Below are 17,028 nucleotides of genomic sequence, written 5' to 3'. Positions count from 1 at the left end.
ACATCCCTGCCACCACCACTGGAGCAAATATTGGTATTCACACCTGGGAGATCTGAAGATAGATTGCATCACAAGACTCTTTGAAGACATTCCCAGAACCAGGCCAGAGCATAGTTGCCCTGCTGCGTGGCTAGACCCAGAAAGGCAACAATCACTGCAGTCTGGCTTGCAGGAAGCCCCATCCCTAGGGGGAGGGGGAGTGCACCACATTAAGGGACCATCCTGTGGGACAAAAGAATCTGAACAGCAGCCCTTGAGTTCCAGATTTTTCCACTGACATGGTCTACCCAAATGAGAAGGAATCAGAAGAGTAATTCTGGTATTATGACAAAACAAGGTCCTATAACACTCCCCCAAAAGACCAAACCAGATCCCTAGAACTGAATTCTAACCAGGAAGAAATCACTGAATTGCCAGGTAAAAAAATTCATAAGGTTGATTATTAAACAACTCAAGGAGATACAGGAGAAAAATGAAAACCAACTTAAAGAAATTTTGAAAAATACAGAATATGGATAAAAAATGCTCCAGAAACATAGATATCATAAAGAAAAAAAAACACAATCACAATGCCTGGAATGAAAGAAACACTTAGAGAAATACAAAAAAAAAAAAAAAAAAAAAATGCACTGGAAATTGTCAACAATAGAATTGAACAAGTAGAAGAGAGAACTTCAGAGCTGGAATAAAAGGCTTTTAAATTAACCAAATCATAGAAAGATAAAGAAAAAATAATTTAAAAAATAACCAAGGCCCCCAGGAAATTTGAGATTAGATTAAATGGCCAAACCTAAGAAAAATTAGTATTCCCAAGGAAGAAGAGAAATCTAAAAGTTTGGAAACCATGTTTGAGGGCATACTCAAGGAAAACTTCCAGGCCCTCACTTGAGATCTAGAACCCCAAATCAAAGAAGCTTAAAGAATACCTGGGAAATTCATCACAAAAAGATCATCACCCAGGCACACAGTCATCTGATTATCTAAAGTCATGACAAAGGGAAGAATCTTAAAAGCTGTGAGACAAAAGCATTAGGTAACCTATAAGGAAAAATCTATCATGTTAATAGTGGATTTCTCAGCAGAAACCCTACAAGCCAGGGGTCCTATCTTTAGCATCCTCAAGCAACATAATTGCCAGCCAAAATTTTGTATCCAGACAAACTTAGCTTCATAAATGAAGGAGAAAGTCTTTTTCAGACAAATACTGAGAGAATTCGCCACTACCAAGCCAGCAGTACAAGAAATGCTAAAAAGAGTTCTAAATCTTGAAACAAAACCTCAAAATACTCGTAAATAGAACCTTCTTAAAGCATGAATCTCACAGAGTATATAAAACAATAACACACACACACACACGCACAGTATTCAGGCAAAAACTGTCATGACAAATATAATAGTACCTCACATCTCAACACTAACATTGAAATGATCCACTTAAAAAATTCAGAATGATAGAATGAACAAAAATTCACCAACCAAGTATCTGCTGTCTTCAAGAGACTCACTTAATACATAAGGTAAAAGGATAGAAAAAGATATTCCATGCAAATAGACACCAAAAGTAAGCAGGAGTAGCTAGCTTAGCTATTCTTTTTATTCTTTTTTTTTTTTTTTTTTTTTTTTAATGAATGTGATTCTGTCTTCCAGGCTGGAGTGCAGTGGTGCATTCTCTGCTCACTGCAACCTCCACCTCCCGGGTTCAAGAGAGTCTTCTGCCTCAGCTGCCCAAGTAACTGGGATTTTAGGCACACGTCACCATGCCTGGATAATTTTTGTAGTTTTAGTAGAGACATGGTTTCATCATATTGACCAGGATGTTCTTGAATTCCTGACCTCTTAATGTGCCTGCCTTGGCCTCCCAAAGTGCTGGGATTACAGGTATGAGCCACTCTACCTGGCAGGAGTAGCTAGCTATTCTTGTATTAACAAAACAGACTTTAAAGCAACCACTGTTAAGAAAGACAAACAGTGATATTACATAATAATAAAAAAAGACCAACATGAAAATATCACAACAATAAATATGTTTGAACCTAACATGGAAGCTCCCATATTTATAAAACAATTATTACAAGAAACGAGAAAAAATAGACGGCAACAAAATAGTAATGACGGATTTCAATACTCCACTGATAGCACTAGACAGATCATCAAGACAGAAAGTCAACAAAGAAACAATGGACTTGAACTATGCCCTAGAACAAATAACATTCTAAAAGGTGGACCATATGATAAGCCACAAAACAAGTCTCAATAAATTTAAGAAAGTCAAAATTAGGCCGGGCACAGTGGCTCACGCCTGTAATCCCAGCACTTTGGGAGGCCGAGGCAGGTGGATCACCTGAGGTCGGGAGTTCGAGACCAGCCTGACCAACATGGAGAAACCCCGTCTCTACTAAAAATACAAAATTAGCTGGGCCTGGTGGCACATGCCTATAATCCCAGCTACTAGGGAGGCTGAGGCAGGAGAATTGCTTGAACCTGGGAGGCAGAGGTTGCGGTGAGCCGAGATCGTGCCATTGCACTCCAGCCTCGGCAACGAGAGTGAAACTCTGCCTCAAAAAAAAAAAAAAAGAAAGTCAAAATTATATCAAGTACTTTCTCAAACCACAGTGAAATAAAATTAAAAAAAAATAGTTCTAAAAGGAACCCTCAAAACTATGCAAATGCATTGAAAGTAAAGGTTCTGCTCTTGAATAAATTTTGGGTCAACAATAAAATCAAGATGGAAATTAAAACATTATTTGAATTAAGCAATAATGGTAACACAACTTATCAAAACCTCTGAAACACAGCAAAAGTAGTGTAAGAGGGAAGTTCATAGTATTAAATGCCTACATTAAAAAGTCTGAAAGAGCACAAATAGAAATTCAAAGATCACACCTTATGGAACTACAGAAACAAGAACAAAACCCAAATTCAGCAGAAGAAAATAAATAACCAAGGTCAGATCAGAGCTAAATAAAATTTAAATGAAAAAATACAAAAAAATAAATAAAACAAAAAGCTATATTTTTGAAAAGATAAGCAAAATTGATAAACTATTAGCAAAATTAACCAAGAAAAGAAAAGAGAATATCCAAATAAGCTTAATTTGAAACAAAACAGGAGATATTACAACTGATACCACAGAAATACAAGACTGTTCAAGACTACTATGAACACGTTTCCACAAACAAACTAGATATTTGGAGGAGATGGATAAATTCCTGGAAATATACAACCCTTCTATATTAAATCAGGAAGAAATAAAAACTCTGAACAGATTAGTAACAAGCAGTGAGATTGAAACTGTAATAAAAAATTGCCAAAAACAAAAAGTCCAGGACCAGATGGATTCATAGCTGAATTATATCAGGCATTCAAAGAATAATTGTTACCAATCTTACTGAAACTATTTCAGAAGACAGAGAAAGAGGAAATCCTCCATAAATCATTCCATGATTCTAGTATCACCCTAATACTAAGGTCAGGAAATAACATAACATAAAAATAAAACTATAGACCAATATTCCTGAATATAAATGCAAAAACACTCAGCAAAATACTAGCTAACAGAATTCAACAGCCTATCAAAAAGATAATACTCCACAATCAATTTGGGTTTAAATCAGTGGTACAGGAATGGTTTAACATATGTAAGTCTATAATGTGATACATCACATGAACAGAAGTGAAAACAAAAATCATATGATTATCTCAATAGATGCAGAAAAAGCATTTGACAATCCAGAATCCCTTTATAATTAAAACTCGCAGCAAAATCAGCATAGAAGGGGCATACAAACCAGTAAAATTATCTATGACAAACCCACAGCCAACAATATACTGAACCAGGAAAAGTTGAAAGCATTCCCCCTGAAAACTGGAACAAGACAAGGATGCGTACTTTCACTCCTTCTATTCTACCTAGTACTGGAAGTGCTAGTCAGTGCAATCAGACAACAGACAGAAATAAAGGGCATCCAAATAGTAACGAGGAACTCAAACTGTCACTGTTCACTGATTATATGATTGTGAACCTAGAAACCCCTAAAGAATCATCCAAAAAGCTCTTAGGTCTGAAAAATGAATTCAGTAAAGTTTCAGGATATGAAATCAATATAAACAAACTAATAGTACTGCTATACACCAACAATGACAAATATGAGAATCAATTCAGGAACTCAACCCCTTTTACAACAGCTGCAAAAAATAAAATAAAATACTTAGGAATATACCTAACCACAGAGGTGAAAGACCTCTACAAGGAAAACTGCAAAAGATTGCTGAAAGGAATTATAGATGACACAAAGAAACAAATGGAAACAATCCCATGCTCATGAATGGATAGAATAAATATTGTGAAAATGACCATACTGCCAAAAGCAATCTACAAATTCAATTCAATTCCCACAAAAACGCTATCATCATTCTTCACAGAACTAGAAAAAAACAATCCTAAAATTCATGTACAACCAAAAAAAAAAAAAGCCTGCATAGCCAAAGCAAGACTAACCAAAAAGATCAAATCACCCAACTTCAAACTATACTACAAGGCTACAGTTACTAAAACAGCAGGATACTGGTATAAAAATAGACACATAGACCAATGGAACAGAATAGAGAACACAGAAATAAAGCCAAATTTTTACAGCCAACTTATCTTTGAAAAAGCAAACAAAAACATAAAGTGGGAAAGGATGCCCTATTCAACAAATGGTGCTGGGATAATTGGCAAGCCACACGTAGAAGAATGAAACTGAATCTCCATCTCTTACCTTATAAAAAAATCAACCTCAAGATGGATCAAAGACTTAAATCTCAAACCTGGAATCATAAAAATATCCAGAAGATAACAACAGAAAAGCTCTTCCAGACATTAGCTTAGGTGAAAACTTCATGATCAAGAATCCAAAAGCAAATGCAACAAAAACAAAGATAAATAGATGGCACCTATTTAACTAAAAAGCTTTTGCACAGCCAAAGAAACAATCAGCAGAGTAAACAGACAACATACAGAGTGAGAGAAAATACTCACAAACAGTGCATCTGACAAAGAAGTAATATCCAGAATCTACAAGGAATTCAAACAAATCAGCCAGGAAAAAAATAATAATTCCATCAAAAATGGCAAAGGGCCAGGTGTGGTGTCTCATGCCTTTAATCTTGCACTTTGGGAAGCCAAGGCAGGTGGATCACGAGGTCAAGAGACCAAGATCATCCTGGCCAACAAGGTGAAACCCTGTTTCTACTAAGAATACAAAAAGTGGCTGGTCATGGTGGCACGTGCCCGTAGTCCCAGCTACTCGGGAGGCTGAGGCAGGAGAATCACTTGAACCCAGGAGGGGGAAGTTGCAGTGAGCCAAGATTGCACCATTGCACTCTAGCCTGGTGACAGAGTGAGACTCCGTCTCAAAAAAAAAAAAAAAAAAAGAAAAAGAAACAAAGAAAAGAAAATGGGCAAAAGACATGAACAAACATTCTCAAAAGAAGATATACAAATGGCCAACAAACATGAGAGAAAAAGCTCAACATCACTAACTGTCAGGGAAATGCAAATTAAAAGTACAATGAGATATCATCTTACTCCTACAAGAATGGTAAGAATGACCATAATTTAAAAAATCAAAAATAATAGCTGATGTCATGGATTTGGTGAAAAGAAACACTTCTACACTGCTGGTGAGAATATAAACTAGTATAACCACTGTAGAAAACAGTATGGAGATTCCTTAAAGAACTAAAAGTAGAACTGTCATTTGATCCAGCAATCCCACTAGTGGTTATCTTCTGCTGTACAGGGCAGAAGGTAGAAACTTCTCTGTCAACTTGGTTATGCCTCAGTCTTAGGTAAGCCCTGTGTCCCATGGTGCCTGGGGTGAGGCTTTCTCAGTTACCCTGCCCCTGCTCAAGTAGCCAAATGTTGCCTTGTGCCTTTGGAGGCTCAGTGATAAGGGCTCTTTATCATTAATGTCTTTCAGTAATGTAAGGACATTATTGTTTATTGAAAAATGTATGGAAGACAAAACATACCATTACAGATTAATTCATGTTCTACTTAATTAAATCCTAAATGTATTCTTATATTTTGGCTACAAAATTATTGTAAATTATTTAAATTAAAATAAGAAAAATATTACTTTCACCCATACAATCTTGATGAATTTTTCTGCTTCCACCCTAAATTTTGATTATAGAAATAATCTTTATGCTAAGTTTGAAATTATTTTTTACTTTCCAGCTACCCATCAAACTCTATTTTGCATCTTATTACTTTCAGAAATAAAGTTTTCTAACAATTATGAATAATCCCTGCTTTACTTGGTGTTACACTCTATAAAATGTCAAGGGTGCTCTTGTTCACATCTCAGTTTCTCCTTAGGCAAAATCTTAAAGTCAACTATTCCAAATTGAATCTTGTGCTGTACATTTACTTATGGCATTTGCCATATTTTTGGACCCTGTCTGTATTATGATCTATTAAAAGGATCAAGGAATCCTTCCAGAAATAAGAAACGAACCACTAGAATGTATATGGTCCCCATTGGGATGATCATCAATGTGTGGTACTCTGTGAACGGTGAGAGGCTGGCACCCACGTGGGTCATACAGGAGCTGTGTGCTGCATGGACAGTGACTGGGACAACAAGCATGTCCTCACTGACTCAGCTGACAACAGCTCAAAACTGATGTAGCTGTCCAGACCTGTGGCAAGGACTTTGGGAACAATATCGCTATATTCTCTACAGACAAGCAGATGGGCTACCAGTGCTTTGTGAGCTTCTTTTATCTGCAGGACCTAAGCTAGATTGACAGCAATGAGACATACATGAAAATTCTTTACAATGACTGTAATATCACCAGTGCTTTCTGAGAACTCCCCAGGGGAGTGCATCAACACAGGCCATAAGAGTGGAGTGTCCAACCAGTATAATGCCAAGTCTGGAGAGGTATTGGTGAGTGTTAAATAGCACTCCAAGAAGATCAGTGACATCCAGTTATCCAGGGACATGACCAAGTTCATCACTGCAACCAAGGACAACACAGCCAAGTTCTTTGATTCTACAACTCTTGAACACCAAGAGATTTTCTGGATGGAACATCTCATCAACTCAGCTGCCCTTTCCCCAATTATAATGACCATGTGATACTGTGTAACAGACAGAAAGCCATGGATGTAACCACAACCTTCAACAGGACTGGCAGGTTTGAGCCCAGGTTCTTCCATCTGGCCTTTGAAAAAGAGTTTGGAAGTCAAGAGTTACTTCACAACTGTCAACAGGGTTGCCTTCCCTTCTAATGGCAAGAGTTACAGCAGCAGAGGTGAAGATGGTTATGTTCACATTCATTGTTTAGGCCCACAGTACTTTGAATTTGAGCTTGAGGATTAAGAGGCTGGATCTACATACAGACCAGGCAGTCGTCTTAAGAAAGTTTTGAACCCTAAGAAATAAATTAGCTTGGTAATAAAAAATGTGATGAAATTTATAGTGCTTTTCATTTTGGACTTAGGACTGGTTATAAAAGTATATGATATTAGAAAAAATCTGTCATTTCTATATTTGAAAACAAATTTATTCTGCTCAATTGCAAGTAAACACAAAAGCTCAGTAATTACTGTGCAAACATATGTTTATGTGTCATCTTCATCCAATTATTTTCTCTTGATTTATGATCCCCATACCTTGTATATTTCAGGAAATTATGAGTATAAAAACCTACATAACCTGAAATTTTTTAAACTGGAAAATATCAAAAATTGTAATTTTTCTTTGTTTTCCTTTTATAGCATTAATATATCTTCATGATTAAATCTGTGTTCAAACTAATTACCTAACAAAATTTGTAGAGTATCTCTGGAATACTCTGGAATATTTTGCATAGCTTTCTTAAGTTCTTTTTAAAAACAAACTTTAAGAATTTTAAATAATTATTACGAATATTTAAGTGTTTTCTTTTTCAGTGAGTGTGGTTTTTAACAACAGGAAAATGGTAAAGAGTTTAAAATAAGAAGCAAAGTGATCAGGCACAGTGGCTCATGCCCATAATCCCAGCATTTCGGGAAACTAAAGCAGGAGGATCACTTAATCTCAGGAGTTCCAAACCAGCCTGAGCATCAAGGGAAACCCCCATCTCTACACAAAATTTAAAAATCAGCTGTGCAGGAGGTGTATGCCTGTTGTCTCAGCTCCCAGGAAAGCTGAGGTAGGAGGGTCGCTTGAGCCTGGGAGTTTGAGACTGCAGTGAGCTGTGATTGAGCACTGCACTCCAACATGAGTAAGCCCTGACTCATAAATAAATAAATAAATAAGAATTAAAAGGCCACAAGTTTTATTAAAGAGGAAAAGCAAGTCTTGAAGGATTTACTACTTTTTCTTTACATTATATATTTCTAACAAAGAACTGAAAGGAAATAGAGGTCTTCAAGAATGCTGATTTACATTTTATTTACATAGCACATCATAATACTGCAAATGCTTGTAGAATAAATTTTTTTTTGAGTGAATGAAAGTGTCAAAAGTGTTATATTGGCACAAAATTGTTCTGGGTTAACTCTGCCCTAAATTTTCTGAACATACACTGAATACCACTGAAAATGCTGCAGTCTCCTAAAGCAATTTGCTCTAAACTCTAATTAGAATATACCTCCTGAGATTTACTTTAATATGATTTTTCATGACCACTTCATAGACAATTGTAAGAACTATGATTGCCCTTTTATAATAACACTCCTTCAAACTCATGGTCGTAGTGTATTCCCTGTAACAGACATCTTAGTCCATACTCTTGAATCTCTAAGTAGCGGTCTGGAATAGCACCCTCCCTCTTAAACTAATTGATAGGTCTGAAGATATGAAAATTCTCTGAAGAATATGCTCTATGTATTCTACTAATCCTGTAGAAAGAGCCCTGTGTCTCAGTTTAATGGCCAACACTGAAAATAAATGCTGCTAATTTAGTATCTATGATATATTATTATTTAGTCTCATCTGTTAGGGAATTTTCAAGGGAAATTTCTTAATAGTTGTACACTTCAGAAATAGGCAATTTGAGAAGTACATTTTAAAGAAATTTATTGTAAAATCTACGTATAATACTATCAAGAACACATTCATTTAAGAAACTATCAAAATTGCAATGCTGATATAATTTGAGCAATAGCAGCCGATTTGATTTGAGTTTTGAATTTAAATCTCTAATGACTGTCTAATCCTATATTATAGCCTTACAAAATTCTCAGATCCATTTTTTTGTTTCAGGATGAAGCACAGTAAAAGGTATCCTTGACACATGTTTACTTTTTATAAACTGTAAGGATCCTAACACATATCCAGTCAGGACTCTGCCCCGTGCTTGGTTTGATAAAAATGAAGCCTCTACATCTGTGATAAATGCAAATTTAGGAAGCCCAAACATCAGCATGAGGCTTTTCATAATCTTCTTGAGTTTCTATGTTTTCAGAGTCAATTAAACTTTAGGAATATTTAAGAGTAAAGTTATATATCATAATATTAAAATACATGTAAATTTATAAATCATATTACATATTAGCCAAATCACTGGCATTAAGCCACAAATAAATAAGAAAATGTGTTATTTCTTGTCCCAAATGTATTAAGCCACAAATAAATACGAAAATGTGTTATTTCTTGTCCCAAATGTATTTTCAGTGAGATAAAATAAAACACCTATATTAAATTATTATAGCAGTATAAGAATTTATTGCTCGTAACAACAACAACAACAACGAAACTGAACTGCAGTCAATTACACTATGTAGTTCTACAACTTTATAGTTTCTTGTCTGGAGTATTATATAAATACCACAGAATTTTATTCAAGAATGAAACCAATGTATCTCTGCTAGATTCGGCTTACATCTATTACTCGAGTTCATGCATTTGGTAATTTATCCAGCAAATATTTAATAATCATTTATTATATGCAGAAAAAAAATAAAAACTTGGGATTCAATCTTTTCTACATCCGTGCATTAGTTGACTTGCCTATTACTGTTTACATTTTTACTTAGGAAGAGTATTACCAGTCTTTCCAAGCTAATACGATTTCTTACCCAAAGAACTGCCTGTCTGTGCCAATATGTATATTTACTATATTTTCTTATACTCTGACTTAAATTACCTCTAGAAATTCTAATTCAAAATAGAAAACACTCACATTTGCACAGTTTCACAACAAACTTTAGAAGTATGTAAATAATTTTCGAAGTTAAATAGAAAGCAACATACATCTATAGAACAGCCATAGAATAGTATATAGCAACTATATTATGTATCAAATATTACATAACATGTAGAGATATTATTTTCTTTGGGAAGCTATAGCCAGCATCCTAACTATCCTTAATGTCTTTGTCAAAGCCTTTTTTTTTTTTTTTTGGTAATAATCTTTGTGTAAATAGAATTTTTATAATGACAAGAGGTTATCCACAATACCGAGGCTAAGGGTTGCCCTAAGAGATGGAACCTGAAACTGGAAAACTCAAAGATATCGGGAACCAAAGTATGACTATTTTTCGCTGTCTTCCTTTTCTCCCCCTCTCCTTTCCATGTATCTCTTTGCATCCCTGCGTTATTATTTTTACTTGTTAATACACTTTATAGAAAGGTCCTTCTGCAGCCAAACTGACTCATTTATGTTCAAGAAAAGAGCCCCATCAAATATTTTTCAGGATGTAAGATTATGTGGTAAAAACATGGCCGACAAGGACCATCAGTGTGGGAAGTGAGAGGAGGCAGTGCCATTTTGAGAAAAGAAGGAATCTTCATGGGGTAAGTATCCGCTCAAAAAGTGGCTATTATGGTTATCAACATTACATTTTATAGATTTTTAAGGTCTTTTTCATTTTATATAAAATGTGTTTCTCTAGTTTAATTCTAATAGGAAGACAAAAATACGTTAATTTTACAGTGAATCTCCCAGAATTTAATCAGGGACCACGTAAGGATTTCCAAAATATTTTTAAAAATGACAAAATTGTTGTCAAATCGTCTGAAAATTACACAGCATGATAAAAATATTAATAAATGTATACAAAAATATAAACAAATATATTAAAATAAAAACAAGGAATATATATTTATAGCAAAATATTTAAATTCTACATTTTTTAGACTGGTAAGAAAACTTTAACAGAAGAATAAGCAAATGACATGGAAAGATTATTTATGAAAAGAAAATATAATTAATAAACACATACAAGTTTTTCATTTATTATAATTTATCAAACTGTTTTCACTGTAGGGATAGAGCTGGTCTGCTGCCCAGTTGTTAGAGCCATGTGTTCACAGAAGTTTTGCCCTAAATGAGTCATGAGGACTTGTTACTGTCAGATAAGAAAAAAAAAAGTAGAATTTTTCAAATGCAGTATGATTGCAGTATTTTGCTTTAGCCTGCATTATATATTCATCAAACCAAGATAATAGACTTGAGTTCTACTCTAATTCCTCTAAAAATGCATTGTCTTTATATTTTCCAGCTTATGCAACAACAAAAAAGCTTTGACTTTGTGCTCATTTTGGAAAAATAGAAACAATTTATTGGAATGACATTTTTAAGCATTACACATTAAAAGAACATTTTCGATTATTTTATCTTCAGTAATGACTGAACTCTTAGCGACATTCTATGTCACGTTGCCCATATAATTTTTTTTGATGGCACATAGAGAAAACAAGGAGTAGCTATCAGATTCTGTGAGATTTGCATGATCTATGCATATATTTATTATTTTTATTTATAAAATTGGTATCTTCTATTTATATTGTAGTTATATTATATTTTTTCACATGTATATTTTAAGTGTATTTTCTGTAATAAGAGTTTATCTAAAGACAATAAAGACTTCACAAATCATTTTTTAAATGTGATTTTCTGAGGTTCAGTCAGACAAAAAATATTTAGTAGGAGTGTTCATGATAAAGATAGTCATTACACCAGTTGCGGGATATACAAACATGACAAAGACTCTCCCTGTAAGAATCTTATAATGTAGTTAAGAGGACAGACAAATAACATCAAAATTTTGTAAAAGGAAACAAGACAATAAAAGTATAATATGGTAAAAAGCTAAGAGGAGGAGCTATTGGGCTTTGAAGGAAGAGTTCTTTCAAGGAAATGGGGGGACATGTATTAGAGAAGATGATGCTTGAACTGAATTTTGCCAGCCATCTCATTTGGATAATCAAATGTGTGTGTGTGTGTGTGTGTGTGTGTGTGTGTGTATAATTTTCTTCTGCAATTATCAGCTATCTTTAAGAGTGAAGAATCTGTTAGTGACAGTGTAAACTCAGAAACCAAGTGTAGCATATTAATCCTGGGTATGTGAAACCTAATGTGCAACTTGATAAATGATCCAGGTTAATCAATAGCACCATTTAGATAATATAAATATCATTTTTAAAACTTTTAATATATGAACTAGCTGCACTGGCCACGGTCACACAGAGTTCAATGATCAGTCAGCATTAAATACTAGCAGAATAATAAAATAAGTGATAAACTTTCCAAATGGAATTTCTTCATAAGTAGAGTCATGGAAATACTGCATACATTGCAAAACATGTATAGAAATATTAATTTCCCAAAATATTTGGAAGTATGAATTCTCTTGAAAAGAAAAGGGAACTGAACTTGAAGCTTCTGTTTAACCAATGATTGATATACTGGTCAAAATTTCCATCAGGCTTCAGGACTGAAAGATTGAACACTGATTTGTAAGATGCTACCTATGTGTCTCTCAGTGGGTGCCTACAATGGCTTACTTTGTGTTTTAGAGTTATGTCTTTTTCAGATTAACTAGATTATTCAGATTAACTAGATTTTTCAGATTTTCTAGAACACAGTCTCCAAATCAATGTGAGAAAAGTTGAAGCACATTCACTTGCCAATCAGGTATCAAAAGAACCAGCAGATTATAAGCAGCAAAACTTCTGATAACAGTGAAAACTATCAGAAAAAAAGAATATGAAATAAATTATAAACACTTAAAGACCATAAAGTAGAGACCGTTGTTGATGGTGACATGGCATCCTTGTTTTACAGCCCTGATTAGCAATTCCAGTCTCTAATAGAAGAACCAAACCATCAATATATGTTCTATGTACTATTTTTAAAGAGACATGGAGGTACATAATTCACTTTAGATAGACTTAAATTAAATTACAATTGTAAAATGTCTATAAATATTTTGAAATAGAAAAATTATATTTCAATAGAAAATTTACTTTATGTACTATAATTTATAATCTCAGAAAAAATTCTGTATATAATTTCATCTTAATTTTAATGTTTATAATAATTATACTTCAACAAGCTATGCTTTAACAATTTCTGATGTTTAAAGGTAAGGATAATTTCAAAAATCTTATAATCAAGCTGACTAAAAATTTTCCCTTATGTCAAATTGCTTTTACACATACTGTCTCTTTAATATAGTATGAAACCATTGAAATATATTTTCCATAGGTATGCTCCAAAAGTTAATCACTACTTTCATAAAACTCAATATATTAATAACTTGCCCATCTTAAGTTTCCTGAGCCTAGAATGTGTTGCATTTTTAAGAAAACTTACTTTAGTATGCTTCAATAATTTGTTCTTGTAGTAATATGCAATCCTTGGCTTATAAGTGTAATTTTTCCATTTCTTCTATAAATGAAGGTCTCCTCTAAAACAAGCTCATTAGTACCAACAGATATCAGAATGAAGTTTTTCATTTAATAAACACTTTTAATAAAGAGAAGTATTCAATTTAACACTCCTCAAAAATTTCTCTATATCTAGCTTTCCTTCCTGAAATGCAAAGCATCTAAAATGTTTTTTTATTTTACTTTAGCTTCACATTATATACTCATTTGCTTAATTTAAATAAAATGTCACTTGTGCCTTCATTCTGACAATACCCATTTGCTCTAATCAATTATTTAATATTTATTATATTCTTCAAAAACTATTATGGGTTTAATTTTTGTACAGCAAATAAACAAAATGATATTTTTAATTTTGAAAGCATGCTAAGTACATAAAATGGTCCCAGTTTATTTATTTCTTCCACTAATATTTCTATATGCTATAGCAACCATGATCTCAGTGTTTTTTTCTCAAAAACATCTTCTTTAAGACTAGCAATATACTGCTTGATATATCACTTGAAAACCTCCCATTACTTTTAATAATTTTTAAAATAATTTTTAGCAGAGTTAAACCTAGATATTTACCCAACTGATTTAAAAACTTATATCCACATAAAAGCTCCCCATGAATATTTACAGCAGCTTTATTCATAATTGCCAAAAACTGAAACAAACAGAGATGGTGTTAAAAAGGTCAACAGATAAATCAGTTGAGATATACCCATATTATGAACAATTATTCAACATTAAAAAATGTTACCAAGCCACATAAAGACATGCAGGAATCTTAGAAGCCATTCTGAAAGTGCACATGCTGTATAATTTCAATTATATGACATTTTAGAAAATTCACTACTAAAAACATTATAAACAGATGATTGCCATGGGTGCATAAGAGGGAGAAAGGATAACTAGGTGAAACACAGGGACATTTTTAGGGCAAGAAAATTATTCTAAATAATATTGCAATGGTAAATACATGAAACTGAAAAAAAATTCATGCCTAATGGATACAAATTTTAAAACGTCATTTACAAGGCCACAGAATCCTAGATAGAGTTTGTAACAAAGTAATCTAACTGTATTATAAATGTATGAGACAATCTCACTAAAGAAAATAGGGGAAAAAACTGCTGAGCTAAGTAACTTTGGAAATGAGTAGAGACTTTAAGACTAGAGGGAAAGGAGCTGTGCGTAAGCATTGTGCTGTACTTGATAAAGTTGTTTCCCATGGGGGTACAAGTGAACAACTCTGATATTATTATGCATATATACTGGAATTAAACAGTAAGTTGATGACCGGTAGTGGTGAAATGGGAAAAGTTCCCTTGTCCCCTCACAGGGCGTGGGATACAGGTGTGGCTTGCTTCTTCGGTGTCTCGCTGCTCAGACCTCTAGGGGAGGATACAGACGGGCAGGCTGTGGGGCTCTGACCCCACCACAGTGTCTAAGGATGAATGTTTACAGCTGAAGCCCCCAGTGGGTGGTGGTTACAGTGTGCTCTTTTAGTTTAGCTGACAATAGGCAGTTTGTGTTAGCCAGCTCAATTAGACCTCTGCCTTGTTGCAAGGACAAAGGGTTTTCTGTATCCCTGGGTTCTTGCCTTGGTGCACTGGAAGAATTGGCTCACATGTGGACATGGAGAATGAGTACAATATTTTATTGAGTGGAAATAGCTCTCAGTTGGTGGGGGAGGCAGAAAGGAGATGGTTTTCCCGTGGAGTTGGGTGGCTCCGCGGCCCAGGCTCTCTCCTCTGACTTCCCCACCCGAACTCTGCGGCATTTTGCTGGTCAGTGGCCTGCTGGTGTGCCAGTGCCTGCTGATGTGCTCCCCTCGACGTCCAGTCACCTGAATGTCTGCCTATCTGGGCTTCAGGGGTTTTATAGGCACAGGACGGGAGCATGGCAGGCCAGGGTGGTCTTGGGAAATGCAACATATTGGCAGGAAAACAAGAATGCCTGTCCTCATCTAGGTCCTCTGGTACAGGCCTCCTCTACCTAGCACTCCCCTTCTCCCTTCTGTATGATTTAAAGGGACTACACCCTTAGTATCATTTAAAGGGACTACACCCTTCTCTTCCCAGCACCTCCCTTCCATGTCAGTGGGAGCCCAGTTTCTCATTATCTGTGTGAGTTGTTACAGATAAGAAAGGGGAGGAGTTTGGAATTCTCCGTGTAGATTAGGGTTGGATATAACAGCATAAACATGTTTTGATTAAAATAGATACAAATTAATGCATAGAGGAATATTTGTAGATATGGATTTATGTTCATGTTATTACACATACATGTATCTCCTTGCTCTACCTACTGAGAGGGCTTAGAAGCAAAGTCACCCCAACAGCAAGGACAACACTTAGCACATAGATCCTCGTTTCTAATAGCATTCTCCAGCAAAAGACACCAGGGATCCTTGAGAAATAACTAATTCTAGGACTGAGACATGAAGTACACAGAGAAGGCATTTCGTAATGCCAGAATATAAGAGAGTGCCAAAAAAAAAAAAAAAAAACACAATAAAACAAAAGCAAATTTTAACATTCACATGCATTTTTTTTTTTTTTTGAAACTGAGTTTTGTGCTTGTTGCCCAGGCTGGGGTGCAGTGGCATGATCTCGGCTCACCGCAACCTCCACTTCCCAGTTTCAAATCTCCTTCCTCAGCCTCCTGAGTAGGTGGGATTAGAGGCTTGCACCGCCTTGCCTGGCTAATTTTGTATTTTAGTAGAGAAGGGGTTTCTCCATGTTGGTCAGCCTGGTATCCAATTCCCGACCTCACCTGATCCGCCTACCTCAGCCTCCCAAAGTGTTGGGATTACAGGTGTGAGCCACTGTGCCTGGCCCATATTTTTAATTAAAGGAGATTATGAGTTTTTTTTCACAACACCCAAATAGTTGATGCAGATAGAGTATATTTAATAATGCTGTCAACTTATTCAATGATCTTGCATTTCAGTTGAGGTTTATTGAATGAATAGCATGCTTTAAACCAATATCTTACCGTATGTTGAATATTTATTATTAGTTGAAATGACTATTTTGTTAATGCAGTAAATACGTTTGAACTGTGACAATGATTTACATCAAAATATTCATATTAACTTAGTTAAGACAATCTGAAAGAACATTTGTTACTTCAAGATGACGTCATTGAAAATTACATATTTTCAATCTAGGTACCAATGCCCCAAATGAGCCCTTTTTTTAAAAGCCTAATTTTTAAAGTCTGTCAATAGGTTCACATTGTTTAAAAAATATTTTTTAATTTTTGTAGTTTTAAAAATATTACTTCACAGAAGATGTTACAAAACTATGCAGTCATTTATTTTAACCACAGAAACAGTCCAAGGATAACTATCTAAATACTTATGGACACACTCATATATATCGGC

The 17,028-nt window shown here is 34.7% G+C and overlaps 1 pseudogene; it reads left to right on the top strand.

Moving 5' to 3' along the window:
- The first annotated feature begins 3,881 nt into the window (after positions 1-3,881).
- LOC103226783 (eukaryotic translation initiation factor 3 subunit I pseudogene) lies at positions 3,882-7,373 on the top strand (annotated as a pseudogene).
- Positions 7,374-17,028: the final 9,655 nt, after the last annotated feature.

Source organism: Chlorocebus sabaeus, chromosome 21 (genome assembly GCF_047675955.1).
Source record: "Chlorocebus sabaeus isolate Y175 chromosome 21, mChlSab1.0.hap1, whole genome shotgun sequence".
Classification (NCBI taxonomy): domain Eukaryota; kingdom Metazoa; phylum Chordata; class Mammalia; order Primates; family Cercopithecidae; genus Chlorocebus; species Chlorocebus sabaeus.
The sequence above is the reverse complement of the archived record's forward strand: the minus strand, read 5'-3'. Positions and strand labels throughout refer to the sequence as shown.